The sequence below is a fragment of the Bombina bombina genome, chromosome 2 (genome assembly GCF_027579735.1).
Source record: "Bombina bombina isolate aBomBom1 chromosome 2, aBomBom1.pri, whole genome shotgun sequence".
NCBI lineage: Eukaryota > Metazoa > Chordata > Amphibia > Anura > Bombinatoridae > Bombina > Bombina bombina.
In genome coordinates this window covers 383,019,885-383,033,372 of record NC_069500.1, presented here as the reverse complement: position 1 = coordinate 383,033,372, position 13,488 = coordinate 383,019,885, and the positions used below count along the sequence as shown (strand labels likewise).

General features: G+C 39.3%; 1 protein-coding gene across 1 annotated transcript in view; it reads left to right on the top strand.

Annotated features, from left to right (window-relative positions):
* Positions 1–13,488, top strand: part of LOC128646969 (transmembrane protein 132D-like) — a gene marked incomplete at its 5' end in the record, with an annotated part of 1,609,960 nt that overhangs the window by 604,134 nt on the left and 992,338 nt on the right.

The window sequence follows — 13,488 nt, the reverse complement described above, 5'->3', positions numbered from 1 at the left end:
TTCCACATGGCTGACTTTATTTTTGCCTAGAAACAGAGGCTTTCCACTGTTATAGTATAAAAGTTACAGTTGGTGCAGTTAAAATTACAAACTGTGACATTCAGTTTCCCTCAGCAGTCCCCTGCATGCTATAGGACATCTCTGATGGGCTCAAAAGGCTTCAAAAGTAGGAGCTGTGGCAGTTGTTATGACTGTTTAAAAAACATTTTTCGTTTTGTTAATCTGTTTTTTGTATTAAGGGGTTAATCATTCATTTGCAAGTGGGTGCAATGCTCTGCTAACTTGTTACATACACTGTAAAAACTTCGTTAGTGTAACTGCCTTTTTTCACTGTTATTTCAAATTTTGCCAAAATTTGTTTCTCTTAAAGGCACAGTAAGGTTTTTTATATTGCTTATTAACTTTGTTTAAAGTGATTTCCAAGCTTGCTAGTCTCATTGCTAGTCTGTACAAACATGTCTGACACAGAGGAAACTACTTGTTCATTATGTTTAAAAGCCATGCTGGAGCCCCATAGGAGAATGTGTACTAAATGTATTGATTTCACCTTAAACAGTAAAGATCAGTCTTTATCTATAAAAGAATTGTCACCAGAGGGGGTCTGTCGAGGGGGAAGTTATGCCGACTAACTCTCCCCACGTGTCGGACCCTTCGCCTCCCGCTCGAGGGACGCACGCTAATATGGCGCCAAGTACATCAGGGATGCCCATAGCGATTACTTTGCAGGACATGGCTGCAATCATGAATAATACCCTGTCACAGGTATTAGCCAGATTGCCTGAATTGAGAGGCAAGCGCGATAGCTCTGGGGTTAGACGAGATAAAGAGCGCGTAGATGCTGTAAGAGCCATGTCTGATACTGCGTCACAATATGCAGAACCTGAGGACGGAGAGCTTCAGTCTGTGGGTGACATCTCTGAATTGGGGAGACCTGATTCAGAGATTTCTAATTTTAAATTTAAGCTTGAGAACCTCCGTGTGTTACTTGGGGAGGTATTAGCTGCTCTGAATGACTGTGACACAATTGCAGTGCCAGAGAAATTGTGTAGGCTGGATAAATACTATGCAGTGTCGGTGAGTACTGATGTTTTTCCAATACCTAAAAGGCTTACAGAAATTATTAGTAAGGAGTGCGATAGACCCGGTGCACCCTTTTCCCCACCTCCTATATTTAGAAAAATGTTTCCAATAGATGCCACTACACGGGACTTATGGCAGACAGTCCCTAAGGTGGAGGGAGCAGTTTCTACTTTAGCAAAGCGTACCACTATCCCGGTTGAGGACAGTTGTGCTTTTTCAGATCCAATGGATAAAAAATTAGAGGGTTACCTTAAGAAAATGTTTATTCAACAAGGTTTTTATTTTACAGCCCCTTGCATGCATTGCGCCTGTCACTGCTGCGGCGGCGTTCTGGTTTGAGGCCCTGGGAGAGGCCATTCATACAGCTCCATTGACTGAAATTATTGACAAGCTTAGAACACTTAAGCTAGCTAACTCATTTGTTATTGATGCCATTGTTCATTTAACTAAACTAACGGCTAAGAATTCCGGATTCGCCATCCAGGCACGTAGGGCGCTATGGCTTAAATCCTGGTCAGCTGATGTGACTTCAAAGTCTAAATTACTTAACATTCCTTCCAAGGGGCAGACCTTATTCGGGCCTGGTTTGAAAGAAATTATTGCTGACATTACTGGAGGTAAAGGTCATACCCTTCCTCAGGACAGGGCCAAATCAAGGGCCAAACAGTCTAATTTTTGTGCCTTTCGAAATTTCAAGGCAGGTGCAGGATCAGCTCCCTCAACTTCAAAACAAGAGGGAACTTTTCCTCAATCTAAGCAGGCATGGAAACCTACCCAGTCCTGGAACTAGGGCAAGCAGGCCGAAAGCCTGCTGCTGCCTCCAAGACAGCATGAAGGAGCAGCCCCCTATCCGACAACGGATCTAGTAGGGGGCAGACTCTCTCTCTTCGCCCAGGCGTGGGCAAGAGATGTTCAGGATCCCTGGGCGTTGGAGATCATATCTCAGGGATATCTTCTGGACTTCAAAGCTTCTCCCCCACAAGGGAGATTTCACCTTTCAAAATTATCTGCAAACCAGATAAAGAAAGAGGCATTCCTAAGCTGCGTGCAAGACCTCCTTGTAATGGGAGTGATCCATCCAGTTCCGCGGACGGAACAAGGACAGGGGTTTTATTCAAATCTGTTTGTGGTTCCCAAAAAAGAGGGAACCTTCAGACCAATTTTGGATCTAAAGATCCTAAACAAATTCCTCAGAGTTCCATCATTCAAGATGGAAACTATTCGAACCATGTTACCCATGATCCAAGAGGGTCAGTACATGACCACAGTGGACTTAAAGGATGCCTACCTTCACATTCCGATCCACAAGAATCATCATCGGTTCCTGAGGTTTGCCTTTCTAGACAGGCATTACCAGTTTGTAGCTCTTCCATTCGGGTTGTCTACAGCCCCAAGAATTTTTACAAAAGGTCTGGGCTCACTTCTGGCGGTTCTAAGACCGCGAGGCATAGCGGTTGCTCCTTACCTAGACGACATCCTGATACAGGCGTCAAGCTTTACAATTGCCAAGTCTCATACAGAGATAGTTCTGGCATTTCTGAGGTCGCATGGGTGGAAAATGAACGAATAAAAGAGTTCTCTATCTCCTCTCACAAGGGTTTCCTTCCTAGGGACTCTGATAGATTCTATAGAAATGAAAATTTACCTGACGGAGTCCAGGTTATCAAAACTTCTAAATGCTTGCCATGTTCTTCACTCCATTCCGCGCCCCACGGTGGCTCAGTGCATGGAAGTAATCGGCTTAATGGTAGCGGCGATGGACATAGTGCCATTTGCGCGTCTGCATCTCAGACCGCTGCAATTATGCATGCTCAGTCAGTGGAATGGGGATTACACAGATTTGTCCCCTCTACTAAATCTGGATCAGGAAACCAGAGATTCTCTTCTCTGGTGGTTATCTCGGGTCCATCTGTCCAAAGGTATGACCTTTCGCAGGCCAGATTGGACCATTGTAACAACAGACGCCAGCCTTCTAGGTTGGGGTGCAGTCTGGAACTCCCTGAAGGCTCAGGGTTCATGGACTCAGGAGGAGAAACTCCTCCCAATAAATATTCTGGAGTTAAGAGCAATATTCAATGCTCTTCTAGCTTGGCCTCAGTTAGCAACACTGAGGTTCATCAGATTTCAGTCGCACAACATCACGACTGTGGCTTACATCATCCATCAAGGGGGGGACCAGGAGTTCCCTAGCGATGTCAGAAGTCTCCAAGATAATTCGCTGGGCAGAGACTCACTCTTGCCACCTATCAGCGATCCATATCCCAGGGGTAGAGAACTGGGAGGCGGATTTTCTAAGTCGTCAGACTTTTCATCCGGGGGAGTGGGAACTCCATCCGGAGGTGTTTGCTCAATTGGTTCTCCGTTGGGGCAAACCAGAACTGGATCTCATGGCGTCTCGCCAGAATGCCAAGCTTCCTTGTTACGGATCCAGGTCCAGGGACCCAGAAGCGGCACTGATAGATGCTAAAGCAGCGCCTTGGTTCTTCAACCTGGCCTATGTGTTTCCACCGTTTCCTCTGCTCCCTCGTCTGATTGCCAAAATCAAACAGGAGAGAGCATCGGTGATAATTGATAGCGCCTGCGTGGCCACGCAGGACCTGGTATGCAGACCTAGTGGACATGTCATCCTTTCCACCATGGACTCTGCCTCTGAGACAAGACCTTCTAATACAAGGTCCTTTCAATCATCCGAATCTACTTTCTCTGAGACTGACTGCATGGAGATTGAACGCTTGATCCTTTCAAAGCGTGGCTTCTCAGAGTCAGTAATTGATACCTTAATACAGGCACGAAAGCCTGTCACCAGCAAAATTTACCACAAGATTTGGCGTAAATATCTTCATTGGTGTGAATCCAAGAATTACTCATGGAGTAGGGTTAGGATTCCTAGGATATTTTCCTTCCTCCAAGAGGGTTTGGACAAAGGACTATCAGCTAGTTCTTTAAAGGGACAGATTTCTGCTCTGTCTATTCTTTTACACAAGCGTCTGGCAGAAGTTCCAGACGTTCAGGCATTTTGTCAGGCTTTAGTTAGAATTAAGCCTGTGTTTAAACCTGTTGCTCCCCCATGGAGCTTAAACTTGGTTCTTAAAGTTCTTCAAGGGGTTCCGTTTGAACCCCTTCATTCTATTGATATCAAACTTCTATCATGGAAAGTTCTTTTTCTGATGGCTATTTCCTCGGCTCGAAGAGTCTCAGAGTTATCTGCCTTACATTGTGATTCTCCTTATCTGATCTTTCATTCCAATAAAGTAGTTCTGCGTACAAAACCTGGGTTTTTACCTAAGGTGGTTTCAATCAAGAGATTGTTGTTCCATCATTATGCCCTAATCCTTCTTCAAAGAAGGAACGTCTTTTGCATAATCTAGACGTAGTTTTACTTGCAGGCTACTAAAGATTTCGCCAAACATCTCACCTGTTTGTTATTTACTTTGGACAGAGGAGAGGTCAAAAGGCCTCGGCAACCTCTCTTACTTTTTGGCTTCGGAGTATAATCCGTTTAGCATATGAGACTGCTGGACAGCAGCCCCCTGAAAGAATTACAGCTCATTCTATTAGAGCTGTGGCTTCCACCTGGGCCTTTAAAAATGAGGCCTCTGTTGAACAGATTTGCAAGGCTGTGACTTGGTTTTCGCTTCATACCTTTTCAAAATTTTACAAATTTGATACTTTTGCTTCTTCGGAGGCTGTTTTTGGGAGAAAGGTTCTACAGGCAGTGGTTCCTTCCGTTTAAGTTCCTGCCTTGTCCCTCCCATCATCCGTGTACTTAAGCTTTGGTATTGGTATCCCACAAGTAATGGATGATCCGTGGACTGGATACACTTAACAAGAGAAAACATAATTTATGCTTACCTGATAAATTTATTTCTCTTGTAGTGTATCCAGTCCACGGCCCGCCCTGTCCTTTTAAGGTTTTTAATTAAACTTCAGTCACCACTGCACCCTATGGTTTCTCCTTTCTCGGCTTGTTTCGGTCGAATGACTGGATATGGCAGTTAGGGGAGGAGCTATATAGCAGCTCTGCTGTGGGTGATCCTCTTGCAACTTCCTGTTGGGAAGGAGAATATCCCACAAGTAATGGATGATCCGTGGACTGGATACACTACAAGAGAAATAAATTTATCAGGTAAGCATAAATTATGTTTTTTAGATTTATTCCTATATAGCCTTGCCCTTCAACAACTGTTATTTCAACTTTCAAATAAAAATGATTGACAATTGAGAAAATCACCAGGATGTGGAATCAGTTGCTTCCACAAGCTGGTATTGACGTAAAAATCATTAAGTCTTCAATCCGCAAAGTGGCCCAGGCCACCCTCTCAGCCACTTGGCGAGAGACCCATGTCAGACTCCGCCATAACTCATATTTCACTCCCCAAAAGGGACATAAAATTCATAATCTCAGTTTCAATAGGTGCCCAAAATGTTCACTTCCTGCAGCCGACTTAATCCACATGATCTGGAGTTGCCCCAGAATAAGGCATCTTTGGTGGAAAGTAGAGTTTTGGCTTAATAATAAACTTAGAATCCCACATGTGAGTCTTTCACAAATATCGATTGTTTTTGGCCTTAAAAATCACAAGCCATGTCAGAAACTGATATGCCTCTCTATATTGGCAACCAGATACCTAATTCTCAAAAAATGGAAATCAAGAGCAATTCCATCGATCCCAGAGATAAAAAACTGTTTGAAAAAACAATGTTTGCTGGAACAGAGAGACACTAATCTAGATAACGAAGCAGAGATTAAACAATTCTTTGGTAAATGGTCAATCTTCATCAAGTCATTACCTGACACAGAAATGAATGATCTAATATTCCCTTTCAGAAACTCGGAACTGGTGTTACTGGGTGTCTGGTAATGACCAAGCAAAGTAGAGGGACTGAGTTGTCTCTTGAAGCTTCCTCGGGATGGCCCCCTCTTTCCCTTCCTTCATCTTCTTTAATTCCTGGTTCCCTGTGCGGGGGAGGTGGGAGAGGGCTTGTCCCTCTCCTCCCTTCCCTTTTTCCCTTACTCCCTTCCCTTCCTCTCCCTTCCTGGCCTCCTTTCCCTTCCCTGCCTCCTTCCTATTTCTCCCCTTCCCTCTTTTTTCCCTTTCCCCCCCCCCCCCCCCGCCCCCCTTTTTTTTTTTTTTTTTTTTTTTTTTGTTTTGTTTTGTTTTGGTTGTTTGTGGTAATTGTTCTGTTTTTGCCCCCATGAAGATAAGGAAAATCCCAACAGTAGGCATACATTATAAGCTGGATTTCAATGTTTTGGGTCAAGATGTTCTGCACACCCTATACTGACTTTTGCTATGCATCATGATATGTTTTGTAATGATGCTAGAACACTTGAAGATGTTGATTATGTTTTTTCTTTTGTATTAATGTTTAATTATGCCAACTGTTGGTTAATAAATAAAAGGTTTAAAAAAAAAAATGATTGACAATTATTTAATATTTCGATATATACTAGTTATGTTGCTTCACTAAAGATGTAACAATCAACGGATATTAGTAATCTATCATATTATTTTCTCATACACACTATGCCCTTCAACAAATGTTTTTATTTTTATAACGAATGCATTGTTAACATCTTGGGTTGAGACATAATATATTGAAAATGAATAAGTAACCCTTATATTCTCCACTGGATAGTTTAAAAAAAACACCACTTTGGTATTTCCGCTGTCATAACACTACTGTTTATATATAAGAAATATTACTATTGTTTATATATAAGAAATATTACCCTTGTTAACAAAATGGATATACTAAAGTGTTTCAATTCATGCTACAATCACGATGCGGATAAGGTCTTTACAAAGTACACAGAAAACTAAGTTCAAAACACCGCAAAGATACAAAGAACAAGCCGTGGAAAATCAGTGACGTCAACAAATAGAATGGAAGAAGCAGGAACCAATCAAATAGCCAGATAAGGTTTAAAAGGATCTCTCTAGAAAGGTGTAGGATATGCTTGAGAAAGGCTGAAGCTCTCAGCCAAAACGCGTTGCTTATCTACACCTGTATACTTGGTATACACCGAATCTTATGTCCATAGGAATTGGACCACCGGAAACCAACTTACTGCCAATTCTAAAACTTAAGAATAAGACCACCAGAAGCCCTTGCAAATATCTACTCTGCAAGTGTCTTACTGAATGTGATCCGACACCAGCATACTCGGTATGCTCACAGATATTCTTCTAACATCAGAAGCACTTCTGCAATTACATTGAAAGTCTCACTGCAAGTGCACATTTGGATCCACACTACCGAGATACAACTGACAGCGGGCACTCACAACACAACGGGTAAAAGCCGATCACGGGAAGCCTGTAAAAAAGGCGTGTGATTTGGTAGGTTCATACGCCAAGGAAAATCCGCTTGGAAAGAATACCCCATCTGTCAAGTGAAAGTACTAGGAGACCACTCAAGAACACACACACGAAAAACCTTAGCTATAAGGTAACCAGCGAAAGCAGCCGTTACAGCGATACAACTTGTAGAAAGAAGGTTCACTTTCTTCATTTCCTTTTTTGCATACACGCAAAAGAAGATTGTCAGCACGTCTATCGGTAGATCAACACACTCATTAAGGTCAGATAAAAATTGCAAATAACGAACGATATTGCCAACAAGACCAGACTGTATAGAAATCATTATCTGAACTTTCATTATCTGAACTTTCAAGGCGCCTCTGTACGACATTAGTATTTGTAGCAAAGTTTTAAAGATTGTTCATTTATTTACTTATATACACTGTTCCCCATACTATTGCAACAATTTAATGCACATTGTTCCCCATACGATTGTAACTATTTTAAACTATTTTATACTTGCCTCTGATTTTGCATACTTCTTTTGCATACAACGTTTACATACAACTTCTTCACTCCTCATTAGACCAATGAGCTAAAGACCAATAAAAGGCGTAAAAAGTTGTATCCAAAAACCAGTTATATCTTATTTTGCCTCTTTTTGGTATATATACTAACATATTGGTATATTTAATAGCATATGGTTGGCCAACCAATTATTTTCAAGATTGCTATATTTTAGAAATTGTTAACCACTACCGCTATATATTTTATCTCAAATAATTGTTCTTCTTTTGAACTGTCAACAGCATCACTATATACGACTCAGATTTTATCTTTAATAAATCATTTTTTTGAATTTTTAACAATTTTGTTGCATGATATTATTATTATAAATCCTTCCTTACAGGGTAATTAGCTAGAAGCGCTCACGAGTCAAACCTTGCCAAAAATACTCCCATTTTTTGAAGTTTAGAGATTACTTCATTTAGACTCAAGAGTATATACCCTACACAGCGCAAAGTTTATAAACCAACCAGATCGAATATAGGGAACATACACAATGATCTGCTTATAGAATATTTCACACTATTCCTAAGTATTGATGTCTCTCCCAAAAATGAATCTCCTCTCTCATAATGTGAGGGGACTGAATATTATATATATTATTAAATATTAAAAGGAGAACGTCCATGACCCAGTACAAAAGACTTTAGGCAAATATAATTTATCTGCAAGAGACTCATTTTGTAAAATCTCTTGTGCCCAAGTACTGGTCCAAATAATTTTCTCATCACTTCCATGCTACTACTGACTCTAAGAAATGGGGGGTCTTAATTTAAATCCACTCTTCATTACAATTCACTCACGAAGCCACAATATCGGATAAAGATGGTAGATATTTAAGTGTTCAGGGACAAATTTAGGGTACTAATATAGTATTATGTAACCTATATGTTCCAAATAATAATCAATCAGCGTTTTTTAATATCATTTCACACCTGCTCACTGATTGGTCCAAGATGTGTATTGTTTTGGCAGGAGATTTTAACATAGATTTACAGAATCTTACAGATACACAACAGCAAGCACAGAGCAAGAAGGCGTCTAGACAGAGGTCTATGGCCAAAAGAATACTTGATTTGCTGGCTCCACATACGCTTGTGTATTCTTGGAAGTCATTACATGGAATTACTTCAGACACCACATATTACTCAGCAGCACATAATAGTCATTCTAAATTGGATTATATATTTACCAGCCAGGTTCTCCAACCAATTATTAGAATGGCAAATATACATGTATGTGCATGGTCGGATCATTCAATCACACAGCTACAGTTAGGGGAATTGTGTGACCCAGTAGAGTAAGATCATGGACATATGACCCTCCCTGTATAGAACATCCGGCAACAAAAACCAACCTTCTTAAAGGGACACTGAACCCAATTGTTTTCTTTTGTGATTCAGATAGAGCATGCAATTTTAGGCAACTTTCTAATTTACTCCTATTATCAATTTGTCTTTGTTTTCTTGCTATCTTTATTTGAAAAATAAGGCATCTAAGCTATTTTTTTGTTCAGAAACTGGACAGCACTTGTTTATTGGTGGGTGAATGTATCCCACAATCAGCAAGAACAACCCAGGTTGTTAACCAAAAATAGTCCGGCATCTAAATTTACATTCTTGCATTTCAAATAAAGATACCAAGAGAATGAAGAAAATTTGATAATAGGAGTAAATTAGAAAGTTGCTTAAAATTGCATGCTCTATCTGAATCACAAAAGAATAACATTTGGGTTCAGTGTCCCTTTAAATACCACATGTAAACCCATATCAGTATGGGCAGCACACAAAGCGGTGATTTCTTATTACAGAAAAAGCAGTCTACAACAAAAAAACAAAGGCATACATTTCTCAGTTACATTCGGAAATAGAATTACTGGAAAGGAAACACAAGATCTTGAAAGTGAACTCCACTCTGCTGACTATACAAACAAAAGACTTAAATTAGTGACACTACTAAATGATAACTCCATTAAAACTACACACCGACTGAAAGCAAATTATTTTTTGTATGCTAACAAACCAGACAAATACCTTGCTAGTAAAATTAGGGACAGCTATAGAAATATGTCCATACCATATATACAAACTTCAGATAGCAATACAACATCTAATCCACAGGAGATTGTAAATGGCATTGCCCATTATTATAAAAGTTTATATGATGGCAAAAATGTGGTGAATATCAAGATGACTAGGGAGCTATTGCCCTCTTTTTTGGAAGCAGTTAAACTACCTAGAATAACAGAAGAGGACAAATAAAGCTTAAATAAAGAAATCACTCACTCAGGCCCCTGGTCCTGATGGTTTTACAGGTGAATACTATCGGTTGTTTGCCACTACACTTATGCCCCACCTAGTGAAAATCGCAAATCATATTTTGGAGGGTCACGATCTTCCAGAGGAATTATTACAGGCTAAAATTATAGTATTACACAAGCAAAGGAAGAATCCTAAATGATGTTCTAGCTACAGGCCTACATCCTTAATCAATCAGGATATAAAAATAGTGACAAAGGTATTAGCTAACAGACTTAAACTAATCCTACCGATTATAATACACCCAGACCAGATGGGGTTTATTAAGGACAGGGAGGCTCTGGATAATATACAAAGAATGACGGTGGTGACTGACTATCTGACAGAGAACAAAGGGCCTTCTCTGTTGTTATCATTGGATGCAGAGAAGGCATTTGACAGAGTGGACTGGACTTACATGGATACGGTTTTGGACATAATGGGTTTCGGGGATCCTTTTGTCACGGCTATTAAAAATGTATATTCTAAACCGACAGCCTTTGTTAGAGCAGTAGGGCACCAATCCCCCACTTTTCAAATTCTTAACGGCACTAGACAGGGGTGTCAACTCTCGCCTCTTCTGTTCACTTTATGTGTAAAACCATTGGCAGACATGATTAGAAATTCCCCAGATATCACAGGACTAGAGATTGGCCCCCTCAAGCACAACATTGCTTTAATAATGGACGACGTGCTACTAACTCTGACAAAACCGTTGATATCACTTCCCAATCTTTACTTCACTTTGGAGGAATTTTCAGTCATATCGGGCTACAAAATTAATAGAGACAAATGTGAGATTCTCCCAATTGCATTACCTAGGATTACAGCAAAAAATATTGAAACTAATTTTAACTTTAGGTGGGCCAAACACTCAATTCAATATTTAGGGATACATTTAACACAGCATTCTAGGTAACTGTACAAAGCAAATTATGTGCCACTATACCACAAAATAAGGCTAGACATTAACAAATGGAACAAAGCACATTTTTATTGGTATGGAAGATTATCCTCAATAAAGATGAATGTGCTTCACAGGCTCATATATTTATTTAGGGCTTTGCCAATTCAACCCCATAAACCGGACATTGACTCTCTCCAGTCAGCTCTACATGGGTTCCTTAGATGCAAAAAACAAGGTAGAATACCTTTTCAGATTCTAACAAGACATAGGCAGCTGGGGGGAGTGGGTGCTCCGAATCTCTGGGACTACTATCAGACTGTGAGACTGGCACAGATATCCTTGATGGGTAAAAGGGGGATAATATGATATGGCCTAGATTGGAGTCACTTCTGGGTGGTTACGAGTCCCCAGAGGAGCTTCTATGGGGTGGGAGGTAAAGAAAGGTTGCAAGTCAGGGATTACGGAAATATCTAGACAGATTTGGGAATCATTGACTTTGAAATATGAGTTGTTACCACCTAAATCTATGATGAGGCCATTGAAATGTATTATCCTGAAAGATTCTCAACACCTTGTAGACAAATGGGAAAATTAGGGTCTATACAGAGTAGCATATTTTGTAGTCAATAATATCCCTTTCACCTATACACAGTTACAGGTTAAGTTAGAAGATACACCCTTGCATTGGTTCTTATATTTGCAGATCATGACAGCTATTAATAGATATCTCTCAGATGCAGTGGTCTAGCCCACAACAATTCTGGAACGATTATCTAATTCACCAGATAGGCAAAAGCATGCTATATCAAGCATTTAACTTGGTATTCAAACTACTAAGAATAGCACTAAATCTCCAGTGATTTGCAAGTGGGAGACAGACTTAACTAGAGTAGAGGAAGCAACAGTTTGGGAAGACATTTTTTACCAATCAAGTAGGGGTTTGATTAGTGCAGATCTGAGAGAGAACGTTATACACTTTTCGGTGGTACCTTACACCTCTCAAAACATCACATCTACCTAATGGTGGATCTAGGTTCTGCTATAGAGGCTGTAGGGTAGTAGGCCCATATTTTCATATGTGGTAGGAGTGCCCAGGAGTTGGAGCTATATGGTCAAAGCTCTCTCAACTGCTGAGTAAACTGCTCAGTATAAACATTGTCCTCAACAGAGAACAAGCTTTGCTACACGAGAGAATCCCAGGACTAAATTCTGCCATGAATACATTTGTTAGGATTCTGTGTACTATTACCAGAAGTAGTATTGCTAGGTACTGGAAAATGGGAGTCCCAGTATGGTCAGAGATTATAGCTAAAATAAGACACACTTATTCTATGTATGACACTGCAGCTCATATACAGAACACTATAGATTCATTTAGTAAGGTATGGGTATACTGTATTGGATTCTTAAGGAGAATGATCAGGGATTAGAACATAATCGAACATTAGAGATTTCATGACACATTGCTTTAGGATGTTGTGACAGGCTTTTAAGACTTATAATGTATGTAAATGGTTAAATCTAAGTGGATTACTTTATTCAAGATATGGTGACACTGTTTTCTTCTTGTGTTTTATTTGTGTTATTTTACTTTAGTTTTATGACAATACATTGCAAAGGTATGTTGTTCTCTTGTGCCAATACATGGATACATGCAAATTAGAATCTAATGTTAGCTATTCCATGCAGAGTATTTAACCAGAAAAGCATCCATGATTGTGTTGGAGAGTATGATGAATATGGATTTAACACTGTCACATTTAAGGCAATGAGAATGTAATAGGTTTTTATTGTAATTGTATGTACCTAAAAAGTTTTTCTTTTATTTCAATAAAAAGTATTTCAATCTAACCACTTTTGGTCATGTCATCATTAACGGTCATAATATGTAATATTGTCTATAAATAAGATGTGATGTAACGTGTCCACACAATGTAACTGCATCAATGTTTAATACTACCTCAATAAAAAAAAAAATTAAAAAAAAAAAAAAAAAAGTATTTCAATCTAAATCCCCCGCCCACACAGGCATATTAAATAAATATATATATATATATATATATATATATATATATATATATATATATATATATATATATATATATATATATATATATATATATATATATTTCTTCATGAAAAAAGGATTATTGAAGAATGCAGATTTTTTTTTTTTTTTAAACAAAACAAAAACTAAATGTTCACTGTAATGAAAAATCTATCTTATTAAAATGTTTAGTTTGATATAAAACATTTTAAATAGTATTTAAAAGAATCCTCCTTGCTTTAGGCTTAGTAGTTTAGTTTTTTCTGCTTGGTTCCATCACAGAGA